The sequence below is a fragment of the Ctenopharyngodon idella genome, chromosome 19 (genome assembly GCF_019924925.1).
Source record: "Ctenopharyngodon idella isolate HZGC_01 chromosome 19, HZGC01, whole genome shotgun sequence".
Lineage (NCBI taxonomy): Eukaryota > Metazoa > Chordata > Actinopteri > Cypriniformes > Xenocyprididae > Ctenopharyngodon > Ctenopharyngodon idella.
In genome coordinates, this window is record NC_067238.1 from 24,920,222 (window position 1) to 24,947,290 (window position 27,069).

The 27,069-nt window shown below is 36.4% G+C and overlaps 1 protein-coding gene across 4 annotated transcripts in view; it reads right to left on the reverse strand.

Annotated features, from left to right (window-relative positions):
- elmo1 (engulfment and cell motility 1 (ced-12 homolog, C. elegans)) overlaps positions 1 to 26,021 on the reverse strand; it is a 93,708-nt gene extending 67,687 nt beyond the window's left edge. For all 4 annotated transcript variants that reach the window (XM_051872365.1, XM_051872363.1, XM_051872364.1 and 1 more), the window contains exon 1: positions 25,860 to 26,021. The gene's annotated coding sequence lies outside the window, so the exon portion shown is untranslated. The remainder of the gene's footprint in view (positions 1 to 25,859) is intronic.
- Between the last annotated feature and the right edge of the window lie 1,048 nt (positions 26,022 to 27,069).

The window sequence follows — 27,069 nt, forward strand, 5'->3', positions numbered from 1 at the left end:
CATACTGTTTTTCACCTACTACATAGTAGGTTGACTTTTATAAGGTGTTTGAACACAGATGTGCACACTGTGTGTGAACAACCAGCCTATAATGGTAAAAATCCACCTACTTCTTTTTTTAAGGTTCCCTTTAGAGATGAAAATTCGGGCATCATTTACTCACCCTCATATTGTTTTAAACCCGTATGACTTACTTTCTTTTGTGGAACATAAAAGGAGACATTTTGCAGGAGTTTTAAAGGGGACCTATTTTGCCCCTTTTCACAAGATGTAATATAAGTCTCTGGTGTCCCCAGAATGTGTCTGTGAAGTTAAAATATAAAGATAAAAATACCCCACAGATAATTTATTATAGCTTGTCAAATTTGCTTCTATTTGGGTGTGAGCAAAAACATACCGTTTTTGTGTGTCCCTTTAAATGCAAATGAGTTGCTGCTCCCTGCCCGCTTTCCAAAAGAGGGCGGAGCTTTAACAGCTTACGCTTTGGTTGCTCAACAACAACAACAACAAAGCTGGAGAATCTCACGCAGCCAAAATGACAATTGTCAGTAACGGTGTTCAGCCTTACATTGCTCAAACCGGAGTCGGACACTGATGGAGAGAATCAGGAAGAAGTTACAACTTTTAGAATGCAACTGGACATTTCTGAATGGTTAGTGGATACATTTATGTAGTTGCTATGGAGTTGATTCAACTCATCGACTAGCATGTGCCGTCATGTTAAGCTTTTGTGCAAAACCCATATGGACACCCACATAGCATACCTGTTTGCCAAACAGAGCCATACACACCAGGCTAACGTTTATGATTGCTATCAAATGCTGTGAATGGTCTAATATACTTTCTTTAGCAATTGAGCTTGCCAGAGTCAACTTGCAGGCTATCCAAACTTACAAGACTTTAAATAGTGTTCTGTGCTCATTTGTGCAGCCAACAACAGAACAGTTAACATGCTTTGCTCAAACTTTTGTCACGCCCTTAGAACTGGTACACCATTTTCGCTTGCAAGAACAAAATGACGGCACCATGGGTGGAAACGTGCAGATTAAGGGGTGGTAATATTACAATAAGATCCCCTTCCTACATCACAAGGGGAGCGAAATCTGAGCAGCTCATTTTTTCACATGCTTGCAGAGAAAGGCTTGCCAAAACAAAGTTACTGGGTTGTCCTTTCTCACGTTTTCTGGGTTGGTAGATGCATCGGGGACCCGATTATAGCAATTAAACACAGAAAAGTTCAGATTTTCATGATATGTCCCCTTTAAAAGGTTTTGCAGAATGTTCATGCTGCTCTTTTGCAAAAAAACAAAACAAAACATATTACAACCAACTACTGTCAAGCTCCAAAAATGTCATGAATTAAAGCACCATAAAAATAGTCCACAAGTCCATATATATTCACCCATGAAAAATAAGTACACAAACTTCTCATCTAACCTTAAATCAAAAGTCTCCTGACTAGAGAAACAAACACAACTGACCTAGAAGCGATGTTCCTGTCTTGGTGGTCGAGGAGCCAGCTGTCTCCTTGGAGATCCATGTATGATACGCTGTGTTCTAATTAGCCCTTCCTTGTGTTTGGTACCTAAACCCCTCCCTAGGAGCAAAGAGACCCCCTACACGCTGTACTGCCTCTGACAAACCTGATTAAATCACCCAATCTAGCCCTGGGAGTTAGTTTGCCAAAAGCAGACACAGGCTGGTGGTACTCACGAGCAGAGCTGCCAACCACCTTTGCACATGGAAACACTTGGTCGGGATTTATTCAGGCTCATCTCACTTTGGTAATTTAATCCATTTGCTGCTTCCAAACTTTTTAAAATCACTACGTCGTGTAAAAATTTATTTTTTTAACCATTTTTGCATACAATCGAATATAAAAAGTTTTTAGTTGCAGCTCTAGTTATGTTGCTATGTTCCACATAGCAAAATCTTTTTCAATTAAATCAATGAAGCATTCAAAGATCTTTTGATATACACCAGATTCAAATTAAAAAGCACCAGTGCAGATGGGAAAAGAGCCCAGCCACCCATCCAAACACTACCACAGTAATTGTAATCATCTTTAATCTACATGGAAAATAGAGCTTTTAAAAGAGGACAGTAACAGATGTACACTGCTGCAAGATTATATAAGATATATGCATTAGTGCATTTTCCCTCTTTTTAAACCATGAAAATCAATTTGCAGCTTTTCTTTGCTTCCAATAACAATATGAAATCAAATAGCTCACTAAGAGATTATTCTGTGAATAGGATGAAATGCTATTTCCCAACTGTAATATTCCAGGAATGATTACTTATAACTAAAGTTAACACTGAGAAAATGATAAACGTCTAAATTTAATGCAGCGTAAGCCGAGAGTTTGGTCAAAGTGACATTTATTGTCAAGCGAAGTGGCTTGTTTTCAGGTCTAAGACATCTAAAAAAAAAAGTCCTTACTTCTAAAAAAAGGTTTTGCGAATGCAAGACAAGAGATGGAGGTGGGGAGAGCATGATTCAGTCACTGGCTGTGTGACCTTCTGCTCACAGACTCCTCAACCCAGTAGGAAACACTCTAAACAGGTCAGACCCATGACAGCCAATATACATGAGACGCTGTAACCACATTCCCACACTGAGAGAACGGAAGACACCCAGAAATCTATACCTGCAAACAGAAACGTCTTTCTCACAACCCAATTACACTGCAAAAAATTGCATTTATTAACCAATAATGGAATTTGTATAAAGTTAGAAACCAACAAAAAGGCAGAATTCCAATATTCAGCTGATAGGTTTTAAAATAGATACACACTCAAAAAATTAAGCTCCTTTTTAAGAATTTCGAATTTCAGTTGTATAGTAAAATTCCATCAAATTGAATTGAATAATCCTTACATATTATTCATAACGGATTAAGAATTTTAAATGACTAAAAAAAAACTAAAGCTTAATAAAACATTTTGTATAAATCTTAAAGGAACAAGGTATTGGACCATTTCAGTTTATGTGATTTGTATGTTAAATTTACTAATATGAATCACAAATACTAAATGGTCCATTCTTGTTCCATTAAGATTTATACAAAAATACAGAATTTTACTATACAACTGAAGTTCGTAAAAAAAGAAAGAAAAAAAGTGCACTACCATCCAAAACTCCCTCTTCCCTCTTTTTCCACTTCGCTTTTAAATCGCTTACGGTGTGTGTCCACTGGTGTAGAGCAGAGCGAGTGTTTTAAATTAATTACTCTACTTCCATTGGAATGAACTGAAAACTTTGCTCCGCGCCAGTGGACAAGTACCATTATGCCCGTATGGCCGTGCGGATTTGATTTTCGCTTCGAATTAGTGGCAGTTCTGGGGCGGCAATTGCTTGAATGGTGGGTTCATTATTATTCTTAATGAAAAACTTAAGCTTGCTTAAATAGGTGATTTTACATTTCGCTTTGAAACCAAATCTTCCGGCATCGTCTTGTCAGTCAAGTGAGGCGAAATGTGCGAAGTGAGGTGAAATCTGACTCCTGCTGCTGCTGATCTGTGCTGCAACTCTTGTTTGGCTCATGCTGAATTTAGAAGGCGCCTTCAGTTTTTAATTGTAGTGTCTGTTCTCTAACTGAACTAAATGGTTTTTATTACTATATAAAAAAAATCAAAACGACGGTGGGGGGTGGTGCCGCGGTGGGCAAGTGATGTAACCGGTGTTGCGGCTGAACACCGGTAACACCAACTATCGCAGCAAGCCTAACAGAAAGTTTTTTTTAAAAAAACAGCATTTATTTGAAATGGAAACATTTAATGCCATAATAAATCTCATAACTGTCACTTTTGATCAATTTAATAAGTCCTTGCTGAATGGAAGTATTCATTTCTTTAAAAAAAAAAAAAAAAAGAATTCTTACTGATCCCAAACTTTTTAACCATAGTTTATATTGAATGAAACTATAGCCTACCACTCAATGTAAAATAGTGCTAATCTGAACTTTATTATAAAAATACAGTACTATGAAAATTAAACTTTAGAATCATTCAATAAAAAAAAAAAAATAAATAAAAAAAACAGATGATTCAAAACTGAACCAAAATGTAAAACTTTTTGCAAAAAGTAAAAAAAAAAAAAAAAAAAAAAAAACAAGTCATCATGAGCAACTAGACAAAGTATTCAAATAAACTGTAGAATGTTGATTATTTTATGGATTACAGTTTCCGCAAAAATTGCCTTAAGAGCACTAACATGAACCACTTCTGGTAAGTCACTTTGTGCACATGTGCCAATGCACACAAACACTAAAAATCACCATGTTGACCAGCTCCCACCCCCTACACCACATCCCACAAACTGAACTGGAACATTTAAGGACTCTTAAATCAACCCCCACCTCATTACACTGGTTTCTCTAGCTAAATTAAAACTAATTAGTAATGATGGGATGGGATGAGAGAAATTCAAGCAATTTCCTCAAACATCCCCACAAGATCCTGGCCAGTGCAGCTCTTGGATCTGATACATGCCTAACAGACATAGCAGAGAGATTAAGAGAGGCTTTAGAGGCATCCAGCAGTCAGTGATGACCGAGGAGAAGCTCTGTTTCAGGATTGCAACATCAGTTACTAATTCAGCATCCAACACTACTTGGATCTCATACTGACGGCTGTAAATTTCACTGCAAGTGAAGCAAAGTGCACAGACACCAAAGCCAGTTTTCAGTGCTTCTAGTGTCACTAACTGGAAGTGAAAATATAATGGTATGCACCCGGGAGCAGAGTGACAGCAGTATCCTGCAATATATACTAGCTTTATAGTAAAATTGAACAATGTTTTTTTTTAATAATTATTAAGTACTTTAATATTTGCACTTAACTCTTTCCCTGCCAGCATTTAATGTGGGTAAGTTTAATTTAAAAACAACAACATTTCAAACAAAAAAACTGAGACAAATAGAGGTTTTGTCAAAGATTTTGTCTGGATCGGATTCAGAAAGATGATCAAAATATACATTGTCCATTAACACCTCCAAAGCTTGCACAGTCATGTACACGTAGGTTCGACAATTTTCTCAGTAATGTATGCAGTTTTAATTTATGCTGTTGCATGTTTGGGGAACTCATTACTTATGCGCAAACAACTCCAACCGCTCCTTTTGGTTTACACAGATTTTCTTCTTTGATTGTTTTTATATCTGGAGATGCTGTACTATTTCAGAAAATCCTTAACAGCACCCCCCACAGTATAACAGTGAAAACACGGATTGCCGGAAAACCTCGTCAATGGCAGGGAAAGTGTTAATTATACTAAGTCATTTATATATAGAATAATTAGTATTACACACACACACACACATTACCCTAATATATTATCTTAAACTTGTCTTGATGTTAACAAATAAATAATTTTTTTTTTTTTTTTTTTTTTTTGTATTTTAACCACATTTTTGGGCCTGTTTGTTTTGATAAATACCTAAAATTCAGGTCTCCTATAAATCTGCAAAAGGTTATTACCACTACATTTTAATTGCTCTCGTCACATACTTATTGTCAAATTCTTATTGTTTGCAATATTAATCTTTGTAAATAATACAATAACTATAATCAAATTCCTTCTAATATATAAACTCATTGTGAACCTTTTTTTTTTTTTTTTTTTTTTTTTTTAATATGCATAAATCTCTGAACATGTAAACAAAGCATGTCACAGTAATTCAGGCTTCTATAATCTTTGATACATGAGTAAAAGGAAACAAACAAAACTTTCAACTGATCACTTAATGGGAATACAATCAATGAACACGTCTCATGAATGAGTTCTCTTTTCAGAAAGAGGAACAGCCCATGGGCGATCCATGCTGAAAATGTGTCACTGACCTCTGGCTGTTGAAAGCATCACACAATGGTAAAAAAAAAAAAGGAAGTCTCTGACCGTTTGACACAAACCCTGATGGATAGACCCTGTTTGGGAAACCATGGGAACCATGTTCATTTGTATAGTCTCTCACATGAAGATGGCCTCAGGCTGAGGAGATGGAAGAGGTGTGGGTCTCTCCAGGGATAAGCACAAAACCTTTATTTAGCAGCAGCAGAGTCTAACTGTTACAACCACTGATGAATGTTAAACGCAGGCGATGTGCTGCCCTCAGGAGCACTTACCATAGAGTGGGATGGAGTGGGCAGCATTGTTCATAAACTGTTCTTTCAGAAATAGTGAGAGCGCTATATTTATATATATAAAGTACTGAATAACAAACACGTGGGTTATGAAACACGCTCTTCAATGAAAAACAAGCATTAGATAATCAGATTTAAGGAGAGCTTGTTTAACAATGCTTCTCATCTTTCACTAACAAAAAACTAAAGACAAACGTACAACCATGACATTGTTATGTTGTGCTATGCTATGCTATATTATGTTATGCTATGTTATGCTATGCTGTTATGTTATGCTATGTCATGCTGTTATGTTATGCTGTTATGCTGTTATGTTATATGCTATGCTATGTTATGCTATGCTATGTTGCTGTTATGTTATGTTATGCTATGCTGCTATGTTATATGTTATGTTATGTTATGTTATGCTATGCTATGCTATGTTATGCTATGCTGTTATGCTATGCTATGCTATACTATGCTGTTATATATACGCAGTGAAGACTATGCAATGTTTTATTTTTACATTACATTTCTGTACTAATTCTATAACTAAATGTTAAATAAACCTATTGTACCTGAAAAACATAATTAGTTTAATTCATATTTTTGTTATATTGTATTTGTCCTATTGTTTGTAATTTGCTTCTTTTTTCTTATGTTTAATAACAGAAATGAGATCAAATATATTGCGATATATATCGTGATCGTGAAATAAAATTTCTCATACAGTGAAATAAGAATATCGCCGACCCCATGTCATGTTATGTTGAGCACCAAATCAGCATATTAGAATGATTTCTGAAGGATTATGTCACTGAAGACTGGAGTAATGATGATGAAAATTCAGCTTTGCCAACACAGGAATAAATTACATTTTAAAATATATTAAAATACAAAACAGTTATTTTAAATTGTAATAATATTTTACAAATTACTATTTTTACTGCATTTTGATCAAATAAATGCAGCCTTGGTGAGCATAAATGACCTATGACTTATAAAACTTTTGAACAGTATTATTTTTTATTTTATTTTATATTTTATATTATTTTATTTTATTTTATTTTATTACAATTGCCAAAAGTGCCATGGTACACATAAACAATTAAATAGTAACGCCCTAGAAACCACATAGGAACATGCTGAAAACAACTTCAAAAGACTATTTAAAAAGGACTAGCCTATTCAAAAGAGCCCAGCAGCCCACCCTTAAATCTGAGGCATCATTGATGTCTATCGCACAAACGTTGTGGGATAAGTTACATGCAAAAGTTTATTCCTCAGGGTTAAGGCTTTGTTCAAATCACAAAAGAATTAGTAATTCGCAATAGTGATGCTAGCTGTAGAATACACAAATAGTATATTAATAATTTAGCAAGAAGATTTAGCAGTCATTAGGAACCACAGGAGAAGCTCGTTATCTCTTAACATCTGCAATGCATTTGGACAGTTCCCAGAATAGCCATCCAAAACACAATATCTGTGATTAAGCAATTGTGGAAGTAAAACAAAAGAGGTTTCCAAGTCGGTTTTATGTAAACTTACAAAAGAAAAGGGAAGTGGAAGAACTTGTTTCCCCTAGCATATAAATAAATGGGAGGATGGATCCACCATCATCAAGGCTCTATTCGTGTCTGTCGAGGTGGGTCATGTCAACGCTCTCTATTCTCGTCTGTTTAGATCATAAATTCCTATTTCCAAATTCCCACTCATGAAAAATTGACAGAAACACACCTGAAAATGATGCATCACACCAGTAGTAGATACACACAGCCGTTCTGCTCTCTTGGAATGAATGAAATATTACAAACGGTTTGGTCACATGATTCTTTGATCATCTTGAGTATGTGCACAATGAGAGTGACAGTTGAGAACAAACCCAGTCTAAAATCTGGAGAAAAAATTATATTATTGGGACAGGTATTACTGGGAAAAGATATCTCGCTACTTCCGTTTCATGGCGACTTCAAACAGATTTTCCATAAACATGGAAACCCTCAAAATAATGACAAGTTTCCCAAACATTCCATAGAGACAGAGTGACACGCGTCATAATCTGAAAACCATGCCCACCGGGGGGGGGGGGGGGGGGGGGGGGCAATCCAACCGTCTCCATTGACTTTGTATTATGTGAAGCTGCCTCCTTGTCATTTCTGACTTATAACAAAAAACAGAACAATGTCTAAAAGCTGCTGTGTGACAAGGTGTGACCGAAATGCGCTCTGTCTCTATAGGACAGACAAATATACAGCCCTGCCCCCAAGCGGACGGCATTGGTTGAGTCAATGTTGCCATGTAGGGCTGATCAGGAAGCTCAAACAAGCAGAAAAATGATTTGAATTGATAGTGAACTCATCCTATCAATGGTTCACCAATGGTCGTCTCTGCATATTAAGCTGATGGATGGATGGTTGGATGGATGGATGGATGGATGAATGGATGCTAATTTTGTCAAAGCACTCCTGCTTTTCCACTGAGGTTTCATTGAGCTCAGTTGCGTATATTCACACCTGAGAAGCATCTCTAAACAGTTCTAGATTATTCTGCTCAGAGGATGATGAGAGTTCTGCTTCGAGCAGTCGGCCTATAGTACAGCCAGATGAGAGGTGATTTCAGGACATGGATAACAGCAGGAGTCACAGACATAGAAAATAAACAGCAGCTGGACCAGCTCAATTTTACACGGTATCATAACATGAATAATCAGTCACGCGATGTAAAGATTAATGACATCCGTCAGTTTGCTAATGATGTGGGGTTCCCAGGATCTCTGCTGGAGGGGTCTGTAAGTATGCATACTTGACATCTGCAGTCTGATTCATCAGCATACTGTGAATGACACCACTTTTCCCATTGTGATTCTCATCTACTGGCAACAAAAAACCTGAAGATCCAGTTTAGTTTGAAACCTTTGTAGGGTCAATACAGTTCCATCCTGGATTTGTCTAAAGATTCAAGTCAAATTAAATTCAGCTGTCTGAGTTTTGTTTTTTTTATACACACAACACTGGTCATCTTCTTCAGCTTAGGTAATGGAAACATGTTCCTGCAGCTATTGAATTGATTAAAACATCTGAGAAAACATGCAGGGAGACTTTCTGACAACAAATCAAAAATGGATGGGTTTTGCACATGCACATTTGCAGTCACAATGCGAGGGTGTTGTTGTGCAGTTGCTAAAGTGTTTTTTAGCATTTCGCTGCATGGTTGCTAAGGTGTATTTTATCATATTGCTGTCAGAACGTGTTAAAGTATTAAAAATTGTTGTCAATTTGAATAAAGATGGAACAAATTATAAATACGACCCAAAAAACTTAAATGAAAATGACAATTCCAAAAAAAATACCAGTTTGCAATAACAAGCAGCATAACAAGCCATTTTGCAGAGTTAAAAATAACTAGAAGCGAATGACAGTGGAAGCTAGACACGTTCAATTTAAAAATGGCCGCGCCCACTCTCGTGCCTTGTCGGGGCTTCCTTGGGTCCAATGGCCAGTGTTTTTTGGTCCACCGAATACCTTGGTCCAAAGCGGGCCAACAGGGGCTTGAGGGGTGGTTATGAACAGAGGCGGAGTTTGAGAGTCAACACCACTGCTCGTTTCCCATGTTTTCATATCAGGCTAACAGCTAACCTCAGCATTAAAGACATTTAAAACAATTTTCAGCTCAAAACTCACTTTCAGACGCCATCGAGCGTGTGAAATAACTTCCAATTGCGATCCAATGGGGATTCTGATCACAGTATGAGGCAGAAATATATTTATATGTGATGCTAAAATCTACTTATGCTAACCATTGCCATAATATAAATACACATTTGACCCTGGACCACAAAACCAGTCATAAGGGTCAATTTTTTTAAATTGAGATTTATACATCACCTGAAAGCTGAATAAATAAGCTTTCCATTGATGTATTGTTTGTTATGATAGGACTAATATATGGCCAAGATACAACTATTTGAAAATCTGGAATCTGAGGGTGCAAAAAAATCAAAATATTGAGAAAATTGCCTTTAAAGTTGTCCAAATGAAGTCCTTAGCAATACATATCCACTCACAAAAATAAATTTTTGATATATTTACGGTAGGAAATTTGCAAAATATCTTCATGGAACATGATCTTTACTTAGGCCTAATATCATAATTATTTTTGGCATAAAAGAAAAAAAAAATTTGATAATTTTGACCCATACAATGTATTGTTGGCTATTGTTACAAATATACCTGTGCAACTTATGTTTTTGTGGTCCAGGGTCACATATGATTATAGAAAATACCTGAGACTGCTTGAAGAACTTAGACAAAGCATAAATGATTATAATCATGGATTTATATGTTTCATCTGTCTCTTCCCTGTACCTTTGTTGATACCGGACTTCAGCACCTGTGATTCCACGCATGTCATAAATTATGTATACTCTGGTTAACTCAGTGAGATAGGAGAGCTTGCTCAAACATCCTCAGATCACATAATTTCGCAAAATTAATAAAAAAAGCTTATATGTGATGTAAAATATGATATTGTAATAGTATTTTTCTAAATGTATAGGCCTTTGGTCTTAATGGGAGTTGTTTTGTGCATTGCTGTGATCACAAATAAACTGAATAAGTATGTGTGTTCTCTTTCTATGTGAAAATGATATATACAGTTTGATTCAGCATGTTTGATGTGCACTCACAATCTAGTTAGTTTTCAGTCTGCTAGCTTCCTTATGCTGGTGAAACGGTGGGGTTGTGTGACGTTGTTCTATAGAGGCATGTTAAGGGCGGGTATTAGGGTTGTGCTGTGGGGCTACTGGCCCAACAGTGGAAAAGCAGCTCAATTTTGGCCTTGCAGTTCGAGGTCCAAGGCTACTGGCCCCGCCTGGCACGCTCTGGCCCAACAGTGGAAAAGCGGCTAGTGATTCTTGTCTTAGTAAGCCCTTACTAATAACACACATGCACATCTAGCAGGGATAAGTCTAAAAACCCAACAAGGCCACTATGACAAAGCAAATTACATACTAAACTCACTGTAAGGGGTTACGTTTCTACCCATTTTAGACCAGCAATTCTAATTCTTACACACTGAAAATATAGAGCAACATGTCACCGCAATTCCTGATGGGTTAATTTATCCTGAATTGAGACCTGCAAGAGCCTGGAACATTCCGTGATTGATTTGATGCTATTTTTACGCGCCCCACTTCAAGGATCTGGTTCAAATATATGGTCCATTTAAGTACAAGTACAGAAAGTCTTTTTGAGAAACGAGACTCGCTCTGTAATCCCCAGCACAAAACTACATGGCTTTACCCGACAATTTGACAGAAATTTTCCGCTAATATCTTACCATTGGTGGAAAATATTCTTGAGAGCAATGAAAATAAACTCTCCAAGTTACACAAACAAAGTGTTTCAGGGTCAAAAGCAATGCCTTAACCTGCACAGAGCCATGACAGGCTAGATTTTCTGAAGATCTCAAACATCTCAAACCCGAAGAACTATCAATTCAGTGGCAGTAAAGTTTAGGCTTCCATACCAAGCATTATAATATATATATACATAATTATCCCAAGCTCTGTAATTTGGGCAATAATAGCATGCTATGGAAACACTGTGGGAGTGCTGGCATAGATTATTGTCTGCTGGGCCTTCTAACCTTCAAAGCATCTTCCCTGTAGTGTGCAGCCGTTCTGTAGAGTCGCCAGGCTGTTCCTGAACCTGAGGTGCCAATGAACGGCTGTAGTCTTAAATGATCCGGTCGGTGCCAGGCGGATGGGGAGGAGAACAAAGAGACACTGTGCTTAACACACACACACAAAGCCAGCTGTCCCTTGCTCCTCACTAACCCTCAGCTGTATCTGGTCTTTCACCAACCATCCCCCCATCATCACAGACCAAGACTAAACACAGTCCTTTCCACTGTCCATTTTCAAGATCTTCTCCTCAGTCAAACCGCCTTCACTGGGAACGCCCATTGCAATGCCAGCCTTCATTATGTGTGTTGTACGAGTGTGTGTGCCCACACGTGCTTTCATCTCTGGGACTCAGCCCTACCCTACCCATTCATTGGGGTTGCTTTGAGCTGTTATTCTTCATGGTGGTAACACTTACATCACTCAGGACGTCCTTCAATTGATGTAGATCTATTATAGGCAAGGGCATGGCTACCTTTTTTCTTTTTGTTTGATTTTGGGACAATGACAAATAAGAATGACCATGATATATAAAAGAAAATATCTAGTTTAAAACACACGGGTGGAATAATATCAATGTTGTCATTTGCGATGCAGGTGCAGGTCAGGTAGGGGCAGACTGTAGGTCCAAGGTTATTTTGACTCAGTTTGGTTTATGATAGGCAGCTGTCATCAAACAGCCCCATGCCTATTTATATTCAAGCTCTGAAGACCGTCAAAGGTTTCTATTCACAACGCGTTTTGCAGCGTTTTGAGCATTGTAGCCATTAGTGCTGAGCTGAAGAGATTGGCAGCTTCAGTGATTATATAGGGATCGTTTCCGTTTTGCTTTCTGTATGTGGCGTGAAGCAGGGCGGGGCCGAGAGCCATGGGATCGGAGCGAGTGTTAATGAGCGACGTCTGTGCCATACACCGGTGTCGAGTCACACGGAGGAGCTCCGGAAGGATAAGAGGAGGAGTGATGACAGTGAAAGATGAGAGAGGACCAAGCCTGGGACACTTTAAGTTGTTGTTGTTTTGTTATGTTTATATGTGGCCTGATGATTTGTACTACCCGCTCAGATTGTGCTACCTCCCATTAAAACAAAGAGGTAGCACATTACGATAGCAAAAAATGCTACCTATCAGATTGTGCTACCAGCATCATATTCATGTGGTTTGAGGCTTTATTAACATCCATACCTACCTCTACCCTAAACCTACCCTTAAAACAATGCAAATATAGTGTTGGTAGCATAATCTGACAGGTGGCATTATTTGACAGACCACCTGCCGTGAGGTGGCTGCCGCTTACTTTCGTTTTGTTGTTTGTTTAGGCCTATTTTATGATTAAAAGTTACATTTTTAAAAGTTACATTTTTAAAAGTTACGAGGCTGGTTCCCACCTCCTTCTTCCTTGAGTTAACTTCGGGTCGGGTATGCTGTATATGCTAAAATAACAGAAAAACAGGGGCGCCCAATCCTGCTGCTCCTGTAGTGCCACTGTCCTGCAAAGTTTAGCTCCAACCCCAATTAAACACACCTGAACCAGCTAATCATGGTCTTACTAGCAAAGCCACTTGAAGGCAAGCCTGCAACCTTTGCAAGAAAAAGCATAACACCTGCTAACGCTGCGATAGTGAAGGAGACAAGAGGCCAATTTTTTTTAATGGATGTCAGTGGAGGAGAGGCTTAACTACACTGAACAAACCTCTTTTGTGAGGAAATAGCTTATTTAATGAATCGACAGTGCATTGGATAATCTTAAAACATCTTTGCTCTTAAACATTAGTTTTGGATTGATCTATTTTTAGAGTTTACACTGAAAAAAATTCTGTTTTATAAGAGAAGTCATGGACAATTGCGTGACAGGTATGATTCAATGTTGCGCAACTCTGAACACCAAGTTAGCCCTTACGCTTTTTCCAATGGTAAAGCTATGGACCCTCATTGTTTTATCACCCTTATCTTTTTACTTAATACCCAATGATAAAAAAAAAAACATGAAAATATTATTAATTTTAATGTAGAAATTAAAAACATGCTCATTATAAAAAAGGTGTCATGTCATTGCATGTATGAATTATGTATTGTTTAAAAATGTACCTATCCAGATAAAAATAGGGAGCATCACGTTATGGACACTTATCTATGTAGGATGAACCAGAACAATTAAAATATTCATCAGAAAATGACCTTCCTCTGTCTGCCACTGTTCTCAAAATGCTGAAGATTCTCTTATTACACAATTGTTCATATTAAATCCATTACATCAGCGATAAAAGGCATTCTCAGGGTTCTGTTCTGGCCATGGAGAGAGTAATAACCCTCTTGAATGTCATTATGATGCGATCAAACATCAAACAGGAAAGAACATAATACTCATCTCTGGAAAAACATTCTACATGTCCGTTAGAGCAGGAAATAGATGAGAGCGCACTGTAGGCGGCACAGGAAGCATCTCACCTTACTTTTTTTACTCAGATTTCCTCTCCGCTGAGGACGGATGTGCAATTTTTTGTTTTGTTTTGTTGTTTTTTTCTGATACAGTCGCACTAACGTGACTCAAGTTCAATGATTTAAACACACAAAAAAATGCAACAATAAAAAGACTCAGGCGACTGTTGAAATAAAACCAAGCCTGTCAATAGATTTAATAATTCAATTCATGTCAATAATTCACTATTTATTTCAATTTAATTTTATTTTATTATTACATTATATTGTGACACTGGACAGAGGTAGATTTCTCACACACATGCCTTATAGAAACAGGCCTGTCAGGGGTCAGACTGTGACAATGTCTACAGCAGGTGGTCAGCAGACAGATGGACCTCCTGCCAGAGTTCATAGCAGCCTGACAGAGAGTGAAACAAACTGATAGACATAGAAGAGTGAGAGAGAGAAAAAAAGAAAGAAACAGCAGAACAGTAGTGAAGAAAACCACCTGCAGAACATTCCTAGCTGAACAGTAGCACAGGTCAACTATGTTTTCAAAGGAGACATTCCAGTACCTCCAAAAAAAAAAAAATATATATATATATATATATCTCTTTTTCAGCCATTTCTTCACAAGGCCAACTTCAGCAAATGTGCATATCTTCTTCACCAGCCCCAGATTTTGATAATTATGGCCGTAAAAGACGCAACCTACTACATTTAGACAACAGTATGTTATCACTAAGCTGAAACTGTAGACATTCAAAAATCGGTCTAGTGGTCTAGCACTGCTATCAGCTTTATTCTCACATACGGGTGGCACTAGATACCCACCAGCATGTTCACAGATGCATGCAGAAGGTTAACCAAACAATCCTGGAGCTTTTCACACTGAGGAAGAGTGGAGGAGGGGGGGAACACACTATGATGAATAAAAATTTTGATTATTTCATTTAGAAGTTTATTTGTTTTGTTATTATCCTTGGAGTAGAAGATACAAAATTATTGATGGTCCATTGAATTACTGAAAATTAAAGCTCTCCTGACAAGGTCAACTTCTATAAACAATTCAGGTGTAAGCATTCAACAGTTTTATACTAGTAGTATAATAATAATAATAATAATAATTTTCAAAAAATGTTTATAAATTAAAATAAATTATTATAAATTAAAAAAAAAAAAGTAAGTTACAATTAATAAAATAAAATAAAATAATAAAATGGGCAATTAAATTAAATGGTGGGCAATGGATGATCAATGATGCTGTGATTAACTGACCAAAATTAAATTAAATTAAATTAAATTAATTGGTGGGCAATGATGCAGATTAATAATAAAATAAAATAATAAAATGAGCAATTAAATTAAATTGTGGGCAATGGATGATCAATGATGCTGTGATTACCTAATAATAATTAAATTAAATTAAATTAAATTAAATTAAATTAAATTAAATTAAATTAAATTAAATTAAATTAAATTAAATTAAATTAAATTAAATTAAATTAAATTAAATTAAATTAAATTAAATTAAATTGGTGGGCAATGATGCAGATTAATAATAAAATAAAATAAAATAAAATAAAATAAAATAAAATAAAATAAAATAAAAAATTATATTGGTGGGCAATGTGTGATCAGTGATGCTGTGATTTACTAACATTCAACAGATGAATAAAACTGAGACTGAAACACATAACAGAACAAAGTTTGTTACATCTTTTGTTTCATTGAATTACAGGCCATCCACCCTGGAATAAATTTAAGAGTGATATGAAGCATCACCACAGAAATCATCCCCAAAGCGACTGAAAATCCAGAAAGTGCACCAACAAAGGTTTTTATATATCTGTGAAGCTCTCTATATCTGCAAATGTGACTATATTTAAACTGTAGTGTACACTCATCACTTTCTGCAGTGTATGCTCAAACTCTAAAGAGCAGCTTCATTTGTGTACAAGAGACACCCGCTGTTTACTGCTACACATTCACAATCACATTGTAAAAGGGTCTCATCATCTTGATAAGCACTCTAACAGTGAATAAAAGTCCTTGCTAACACATTACAGCCTCCGAGATCTTTATCCAGAGCTTAAAGTCAAAGCCAGACAGCAATGACAAATTCAGTGAGTCTATATCCACACTCCTCAAATTGCAACCAAATGCAGCCTAATACTGTCACAAAAGGCACAGGCTGTTCTTGGTGAAACACAAATCTTGAATGATGAATCAGCTGTATTTAAATGAAACCTTGTGAAGAATAAAAGAGCAACATACAGTCTGTCCGCTAGAGTCATATAGCGCATGTCTGACACACCCAACACAAACATCTCCACTGGGGCTTGATGTAATTAGTCGTAATGACACTCATCAACAGGAAGAAAGCCAAAATGGGGGTGCAGCATTTTCCTCTTTATGCAAACAAACATGTTAGGAATGGCATGCGCTGCTGTTAGACCTCACTAAACCTGAGAAAGAACAGGAGATAGACAGGAAAAGACAAAGAAACCACGAGGTTTCATGACAACAGTGCAATGCTCCTATAGCATCCCATCCAGACTTTCACTTCCACTTCCTCTCCCTCTTAACCATATTTACATACTCTGGCAGACAGATTTATCCAAAGTGACTTATACTGCATGCATAGAAGAGATACATTTCTTATGTCGGTGACATAAGAAAAGGGGGGGAAAAAATTAAAAATCTAGTTTAAAACACGTGTAAGTTTGTAGACATGCACTCTGTTTTCATGTTGGTTTCAAAAAACAATTATTAAGTTTTCATGAAACATTTCAATTTAATGAATAAGAATTTAATTTAATTATTTAACTTAATTTAATTTGTAGGTAGAGTGTGATAAATGAGGCTGTGATTAACTGACATTTCAAAACTTTTCCTGGGTAAGTGGGACATTGCACCAATCCATTTTGAGAAACTCATAACATTTTCAATAGAGGTGCACAAAAAAAATAAATAAATAAAATTCGCAATCTCGATGCAAACACCCAACATTCTAATCTGTATTGGCGCTGCCGCTGACTCAGAGATAGCAGTTAGGCTATCTAGGTATGAAACAGCTTCACAAACAGTCTTTTCAACCACACAGTATTGTTATTTCCATGTGACAAATATTCAAATTATAACGGAAGTACTGGAATAAAATTTTATAGTTCAGATATAAACACTGATGTCTACAGAAGCGATCAAAATAGAGCAGATCACCATTTGAAAGTAACTTGGTGCTTTAAATATCGATTGTATCGATTACATTTTAAGCCACTAGGTGGCAACAAGTGACTGTTAAAAAAATATATATTTGTCATTGAATCATTTATTCAATGGATTCGTTCAGAAACCCTGATTCATCCAGTAATGAAACAAGTGAAATATTTATGAGAGAGTCATTGAATCATTCATTCAATCCGATTTTTTAAAAATAATTTATTCAAAGTAATTAAATATTTTAAATACACTGCAGCAATTAACATTTTGTCAGAACTTCTAGTAAATGTTATTTTTTTAGTTGTCTGTTCAGAATTGTGGGAGAATCGTGATCTCTATTGAAACAAAAAAAAAAATGATTCTCAATTTATCCAGAATTGTGCCGCTCTAATTTTCAAGAAATGTTTCAATATAATGACTCTAATGTCATGTGGTGTAACCATCAAGTAAAAAGTAATAACATTTTTTACAATTTGACTATATGTGTATACAGATCTAAATTAAAAGTTTTTAAATATATTTTTCAAGGTAATACAATTAACAATTAATTTATACATATTATGTTTTTGGGGAGTTGCACCACATTTTCACATAAAAATGTCACATAATGAAGAAAAAAAGTTTAAAGGCAATGTCTACAGCTGTTTCCCTGACATTTTTCACTTTATGCCCCCCAAAATTATCTAAATTATTTTTAATTAAGACATTAAAAACCGTAGAAGAGATGTATTCAAGTCATTGTATGTATAAACGGCACTTTTAATGTATTTTTGAATAAAGAGTTTAGAGTAATGTAGACAACAAAAAAAATTGTCATCAACCCATTTTCACTCATCTCGATGCCACTTACTCAGCAAACTAATTGACTTTAAATTATGTAATTTTGCACTTGCCTAGCTGATCCCAGCATCCAGTCTGACATGTAGCAAAACAGATGATGGTGCAGGTCAGTATGTGTTAACAGCCAGTGAATCAGTGCTATAGCAAACACAGCAAATCCAACAGCTCACAACAGGAACAAGACGAATCTTAACCTAGATGAAGTCCTGGCAAAGTAGATCAAGATGTGGGCCATTAGCGCTCAACTTTAAAGCCGCATGATCCACGTGGAGAGGATCAAAGCTGGATTTGTGTTGATCCCTACACATCAACACTGTTAATACTGTCATCCCAGACCTCTTGCTCTTTTAATGGGGTAAGTCTTGGCTAAGTGACGATAACACCACTAGGATGCAGTTTGAAATGCTCACCAGAGGGATAGAGCCACATGTGATGCTTTCCAAGAGAGAAAGTTTTTACTGCAAGTGCACAGCTGGAGCGCACAGCTGGACCGATCGTGAGCGTGCAGCTGCGATGACCTGAGGCTCACAAAGACTATCTGTGCCCGCTCAAAGACAACGGACTGTGCCAAATCAGTACCAGCCGGGCCAGTTCAACCAAATGTTAGTACATACAAGCGGCGCCACAGGATCACTGGCTTCCCGAGAGCTCAGGTGCGAGGAAAAGCTTCAAAACCCGGCCAACATTGCTGGCACGGTCTAGAGATGACGCCCAACCCAGTCACAGAGGACATCCAGACAAAAGTGAAATCATACTTGGTGTGAACACAAGAAACTGGGCTTACTTTAACAGAATATAGAAGAATGTGTTCTACACAAAGCTTTCTAGTGACCTGGTTTTCTTCTCACATTGATATTCATCATCCAAAGCAAGGAAGTAAGCAGAACAGTTTCAACCCCAAAAAAACTAAGACAGCATCACAGATTCTCTTTACACTTTCATCGACACTTATTAAGCAACTGTAACACCTTCATTTAAACCTGTCTGCATCTGTAATTAATGTAATGCCAGAAGCAATAATTACATGCACTGCTACATTATCAGCTAAAGCAGGAAATTGATCTAGGCTGGCAATGCTGTGGGGCAAGCGGGGTGATGATATCTGGTTCCATACGGAACAACAGCAACAGGCAGCTGGTATTAGCAGGAGAGATATTCTCATTCTAGAAAGCATTTTATTAGGCAAATATTTGGATACTGCACATCTCTTAAAGGATTAGTTCACTTCAGAATTAAAATTTCCTGATAATTTACTCACCCCAATGTCATCCAAGATGTTTATATCTTTCTTCAGTCGAAAAGAAATTAAGGTTTTTGAGGAAAACATTCCAGGATTTTTCTCCATATATTACTGACTTCATTGGGGTACAACGGGTTGAAGGTCCAAATTGCAGTTTCAATGCAGCTTCAAAGGGTTCTACATGATCCCAGATGAGAATTAAGGGTCTTGACTAGCGAAACGATCAGTAATTTCCAAAAAAAAAAAAAAAAAAAAATTTATATACTTTTTAACCACAAATGCTCATCTTGCACTAGCTCTGCGATGTGCCATGCATTACGCAATCATGTTGGAAAGGTCACATGTGACGAAGGCGGAAGTACTGCGGTAGGGTGAAAAACTCATTTTCTCCAATTTCAAAATCATCTGACATCATTGTTTTAACGTTTGACTTAGTCTTTGCACATTCTCTTTGTAGACACCGGATTGGTACTTTCGCCTACGTCACGCGTGACCTTTCCAACGTGATTACGTAATGCGTGGCGGAACGAAGAGCTAGTGAAAGACGAGCATTTGTGGTTAAAAAGTACATACATTTTTTATTTTTTTTAGAAAATGGCCGATGGTTTCACTAGATAAGACCCTTATTCCTCGTCTGGGATCTTGTAGAGCCTTTTGAAGCTGCACTGAAACTGCAATTTAGACCTTCAACCCCTTGGTAGCCGTTGAAGTCCACTGTATGGAGAAAAATCCTGGAATGTTTTCCTCAAAAACCTTAATTTCTTTTCGACTGAAGAAAGAAAGACATAAACATCTTGGATGACAAGGCACTATGGTTAACTAATCCGTAAAGTGCAAGAGCAATATTTTTCCAGAAAGAGAAATACTCAAGTGAATTGTAAATATACTACCATTCGAAAGTTTAGGGTCCGTAAATTGAAAAAAAATTGAAAGAAAGAAATTAATACTTTTATTCAGCAAGGACGCATTAAACTGATTAACAGTGACAGTAAAGACATTTATAATATCGTACAAACAATTTCTCTTTCAAATAAATGCTGTTTTTTCTATTCATGAAAAAATACTGGGAAAAAAGGATCATGGTTTCCACAAAAATATGAAGCAGCACAAGTGTTTTCAACATTGATAATAATAAGAAATGTTTCTTGAGCAGCAAATCAGCATATTAGAATAATTTCTGAAGGATCATGTGACACTGAAGACTGGAGTAATGATGCTGAATTATTTTAAATTCTACAAATATTTTACAATATTACAGTTTTTACTGTATTTTTCACCAAATACAGCCTTGGTGAACAAAAGAGAATTCTTTTAAAAAACATTTAAAAATCTTAAACTCTTGAACGGTAGTGTGTATCTGCTAAAAATTAAATTTGGCAACATTTACACTAGCGAATAAAGCTATCAGACATGGACTAAATCCACAAAACTCAAGTGTTGATTTAAAGGGGTCTTTGAGTGTGTAATTTCTGCGCCACTTAAAATTAGCGATGCAAAGGGGCGGAAAATGTCCAAAATTTCCTGAAAGTTTCCAAAAATTCTGGAAATTTTCCACACCTTTGCATCCCTAATTAAAATTGCAAAAATGATTGTTTCCAAACAAGTTTTAAACTAATTCCTATTAGCATTGTTTACAGATAAAATCAATAGATCAGGGGCCTCATTTATAAATACTTGAATATAATGATCCTAAATGTGAATGTATAACAGTGTCTTATATGTTACTTTGAATGATTTATAAACGTCTGTATGTACAAAACATATTGCTAATACATCTCTCTTTTAAATATCAGTTCATCTTAAATTCAAGTGCAATGTGCAAAAGCGCACCAACTCCAACTACAGAACACCCACAAACACCTCCTTATGATTCAGAAGTACGATACTCATCATTAATGGACAAGGAAATACAAGCGCATTCTTAGTAAAGGCATATATTATTATTATTTTCAGGAACTTGCTAATATAAATGAATTCATTTCAGTGACATAATTATCACAAAGCATCTAAAATGCTGCTCATTTGTGCATATAATTATAATAATGCATATTGTGATTGCCTATTTATCTTTACATTTTCATAAACAATGTTGAATCAATTGAATTACTAAGTATACATTCAGTCGGCATACGCATAAGAACATTTTTCAAGTCAGTTACAAACCCCAATTTATTCCTTACTTTTGATGTAGGATAAAATCTATGGGATTTAGGATCAAATTCAACCATATGTGCATTTTATAAATGAGGCACCAGATTCCTCAGTCTATTTTTTCAAACTGTCAAAATGACAAAAATCGCTTTAATTATCCATTAATGTTTTTAAATTACAGATCATTTTCACATAACAACTTCTGATGCCATTGGCTTTTTCAAATTTGCATGGGTAAGTGAGATAGTTTCTCTATACGTCCACACCGGTGATGCACTCGAAGAAGAGATGTTTGTCACCAAAATAAGACAAAGCCAAAACATCTCGCATATTTTGGTGGTAAGGAAGATAAGAGGAGACAGGAGCGAACACATCAGACAAGGAACAGTTAAGAATCCCCTGTGTAAGTGAGTTTAGATGTGAGATAAGGGAGCTGGGTGGTGAGAAGGCTATAAAGGGTGGGAGAAGAACAGGGAGAGAGAGAATCACTTGCAGTCAAGAACTCATCATAAATTGGCAAGGTTGCACTCAGAGGTGAGAGACTGAGAAACTGCAGAAAGTAATTTATATATACATGCCGCACATGTGCAGAATTTCAATGAGCCGCTCGCACAGTGACTCCGTAAACTTCTGACTCTCTTAGAAGAAAACTCATCTGATCTCAGTTACTGCCTCCACCGCACACAGAGACAATGATAAACCCCCTGACTCCAACCCAGAACTGAGGACAATGAGAAGCAGAAAAGCATTTGTTACATGACTGAAGACGCTTTCCCTTCATGAGCTTATGACGCAAACATATTAAAGAGAGGATAAGTAACTGAATGCATTGCACACATTCATTAAACCTCTGTGGCCTAGCAGTACAAACTCTGACACATAATGTCATGGTGCTCGTTTGGGCTTTGTGGGTTCGAGTCCGGCTCGCAACACTTCTCCTTCCACACTCTACCAAAGACTACAGAATAACACAAGACACGTCACTCGTATTGTTTTGAATGGGAGAAAGTGCATCGCGCAATATGGCGGAATAAGTCCCGCCTTCTAAATAAGAGCCAATCGCCGATCTGTAAAGTCATCACGTCCCTGCAGCGGCTGTTAGAAGCTCCGGTTCCTATAGAAACAGTCAGACGCGCACCTCCGAAATGAGGCACAAGAGACGCGCATTTAGGACTGCGCATGCGCATTAGCTTGATCCATCCCGAAAAATGCAGTTTTTTGTCATGATTCGAGCATTTAAAAACAAAATTTATGAGACAGCTGTTGTCAGATTTCATTGGTGATTTCAAATATGAAATTTAATCGAAAGCTTGGCAAACAGCTTTGGAGAATTTGATGTTTCCCCATTCAAAAAGATAGGAGCTGCACTTGAATGCCCGAGAGACGTTTCAAAGATGGCCGCCGAGTGAAATGACTTGTCTTAAAGGGACTTTGGCTCTACTCACTGAAAATGCCGTCCTATTTCTCACTTACTCAACACTACTAAAAATAAAGGTTCCAAAAGAGTTTTTTTACAACCTTTCAGTGAACGGTTTTTAAAAGAACCTTCATTTTCTTAGTGTGAAGAACATTTTAATAACCTAAAGAACCTTTATCTACTGTAAAGAACCTTTTGTGCAAAGGACAGGTTCGATGGAGGTTAAAGTTTCTTCATGGAACCATTAATGCCAATTAAGAACCTTTATTTTTAAGAGTGTATAAAAAAATAATATCTACATAGTGGTACCCAACAGAGGGCATAGTGTTTACAACCAAAACTATGCATTTGACATTAATGTTATGATGTGACTCAATTATTTCTGACCCAGAAAGCACGCTACATGCCGCATAACATACACTGGACATGCTTACGTTTTAAGACCAAGAGCGCGTGCATGCAATCTGAAGTACCAATGGGGCAAGACGCTGAGCTCACACTTGCCTCGAGACACAAAAGTGACTCAACGACATGAGGATAAAGACTGTCACTGCAACAAAACACATTCTCATCTGGACTCCACAAGACCCGCCCACATGCATCAAAGTCAAGGAAATATATGCATGAAAAAAATGATGAGTTTGAGCTTCTGATAGTTTTTTCAAATGAAAAAGAAGGAATTATTTCTTTCCCAGAGGGCATGGAAGTCTCTACTACTTACAGATGTCATTTCTTCCTCAATTTTTCACAGCTCTTCAGAATAAACCACAATATATAAATACAATATATCGGTGTACAGAATTGTTGGTAGATCAAAAGTCTCATTTAGAACAACTAATTCAATGATAAAATTAGTAAAAAATTTATTTATTTATTCATGATTTAATGCCATATTAGCAACAATGGCTATATTCATGGCAATATTAACAGTATTTTTATTGTAATTCTCATTACAATGTCATTTGAATACATTATTTACAATAATATAAAATTTTTTAGTAAAAAATCTACAGAAGTGAATCTTTATGGTAGATGAATCCTGAAATCACAGAATTAATCTGTGTACTACTTTAATTTTAAGAAGATAATTATGGAAATATTGGTAACACTTTACAATAAGGTCTAATTTGTTAACATTAGTTAATGTATTAACTAACATGAACTAACAAAGAGCAATGCATTTGTTACTGTATTTATTAATCTTTGTTAAAATATTGTCGTTCATTGTTTGTTCATCATGTTAGTCCACAGTGTATTATCTAATATTAACAAATACAATTGATTTTAATAATGTATTAGTAAATGTTGAAATTAACATGAACTAAGATTAATAAATGCTGTAGAAATATAATTTATTCTTAGTTCATGTTAACTAAAGTAGTTAACTAACTAATGAAACCTTATTGTAAAGTGTTACCAAAATATTACAGGAAAGTTTGACAGTTACAGAAGCAAAATGTGGGCATCACTAAATTCTGATATTACTGCATGACTTTCCCTTGGTAATGCTGACTAGAGCACAAAGTGTCAAAAATTCATAAAACTGAACTATATGAATAAAATGCTTCATATTTCAATCTCTGTTTTTTCCATGTTTGTGTATTGCTGTCATCCAGTGTTTTCATTTGACATGCTTTCTTTGTAACCATCAATTTTTGTATGAGTCATCTTAATAATACAAAGGCCATACATAACTTTCTTTCATACATTTACATTTCACAGCCTTACACAAGATAATTTCATGGTTTCATTCAAATGCAAAAAAAAAAAATAATAATAATAATTAATTAATTAAATTAGTCTTATTAATTCCATTATTCGTAAAAATAATCGATTATCAGCACTAATCTCAGGATTTAAAGGGACAGTACACACACACACACACACACACACACACACACACACAAAATGTAAAATCTGTCATCGTTTACTCACATATGTGGAACACAAAAGGAGATGTTAGGCAAAGACAAACTGTCAAGCTTCAGTCACCATTCACTTTCATTGTATCTTTTTTGCCTACAATTTAAGTAAACGGTGACTGAGAATGTCCCTCTGTCTCACATCTCCTTTTGTGTTCAACTAAAGAAAGAATGTCATATGGGTTTGTAACGACGGGAGGGCGAGTAATGCGCTTTATAATAACGCCATAGAGTAAAAGATGACAGAATTGGGTGATCTGTCCCTTTAACTGGACATTTATTTCACTCACACAGTCGCGTGCCATACAAAACCAAGCAAAGTATTATACCAAAGTCTACGAGGATCTTAAATTAAATTTAAAAAAATTAAGAAAATCGTGGTATGAGCAAAATAAGTTTCAAAGAACATTAAAGCTTTTGCTTTTCTATTTTTCTAATCTTTCCTAAAGAGACAATAGAGAAGTCATTGTCATTGTGCAGAACTCTCTAATGCACCTTTCTCGACATAAACAGTAAGTATCAATCGTAAAAATACAACCACTGATGTGTGAGACACTCTTTTGACCTCTTAGTCCCCATGTTTAATGCGTATGTGGAATAAAACACGCACGAAGTAAAGCACAGTCATTGATGCACTGAGCTCTGTCAAACTCTCCACCCGCTGCGATCTGTCTGTTCGCGCTCAATAGAGGGTCTATTCACGAATCACGACTGTCTTACAACTGCACACTACAGCGCTTAAACTTCAACCAGTAAGAATGAAACAGCACGAAGTGGCCTGTGATCGCGCCGATAACAAATTATCATCAGGGAAATCGGCTATGCGTAATAAAACGTACTAACCTGAAGCGGCGAGGCGACTTTTCCTCCTTCCAGAGATTGATGTTTGGGAGTTTGTTGCAGTCGCTCGCTCCCTCCCTTTCTCTAGCGCACTAGATAGATAGTGCTGATGTTGTTTTCACTTCCTCTTTCCTCCTCCTCCCGGCTGCTCATTGGCTCCGCTGTTTCAGTCATCCACCAATAACAGCACAGTAAATCCTGATCATTCAATAGACCGATAAAAGCGCATCAATGTACTTTCTCAGCCTAGTCTAGTGGATATATATAATGTTTGCTTTTGCTTCTTGATATGAAATATTGTTCGGCATGATTTAAGTGCATAGTATAACAAGACATAAGGACTTCCACAAAAAGCTAAAAGCTTCCCTGTTACACATTTGTTAGGCCTATATATTTACAAAATAATAACATTACTACATTTTAAGGTGTTCAAAAGGTCATAAAAAAGGTAGAAACCAGTTAATAGTTCAAATTAATAAAAAAAAATATTTAAAGGGTTAGTTCACCCAAAAATGTATTAATTACTCACCCTCATGTCGTTCCAAACCCACAAGACCTTTGTTCATCTTCAGAACACAAATTAAGATATTTTTGATGAAATCCGAGAGTTTTTTTTTTAAATCTCCCATAGAAAGCAATGATATTACCACATTCAAGGTCTAGAAAAGTAGTAAAGACATCATTAAAATAGTCAACGTGACTACAATGGTTCAACCCTAATGTTATGAAGCTACGAGAATATTTTTGTGTGCAAAAACAAAACAAAAATAACGACTTAATTCAACAATTTCCTCTCTACCGTCATTATCCTATGAAGTTCACGTTGAAGACACATTGCAGCGCTTCAGTGTTCTACCTCAGAACGCCGACCCTGTATTGGCCGCCTCCTGCGTCAGCATTACACACGTGTCGACCAATATTGTAAACAACGTCGGCCAATACTGAGCTGCCGTTCGGACGTAAACACAGAAATGCTGCGCTGCGTTCACTGCGTCAACTGCGTAGGAGACGGACAGGGTAGAAAAGAATTTGCTGAATAAAGTCGTTATTATTGCTTTGTTTTTGCACACAAAAAGTATTCTCATCACTTCATAACATTAAAGGATTAGTCCACTTTCAAATAAAAATTTCCTGATAATTTACTCACCCCCATGTCATCCAAGATGTTTATGTCTTTCTTTCTTCAGTCGAAAAGAAATTAAGGTTTTTGATG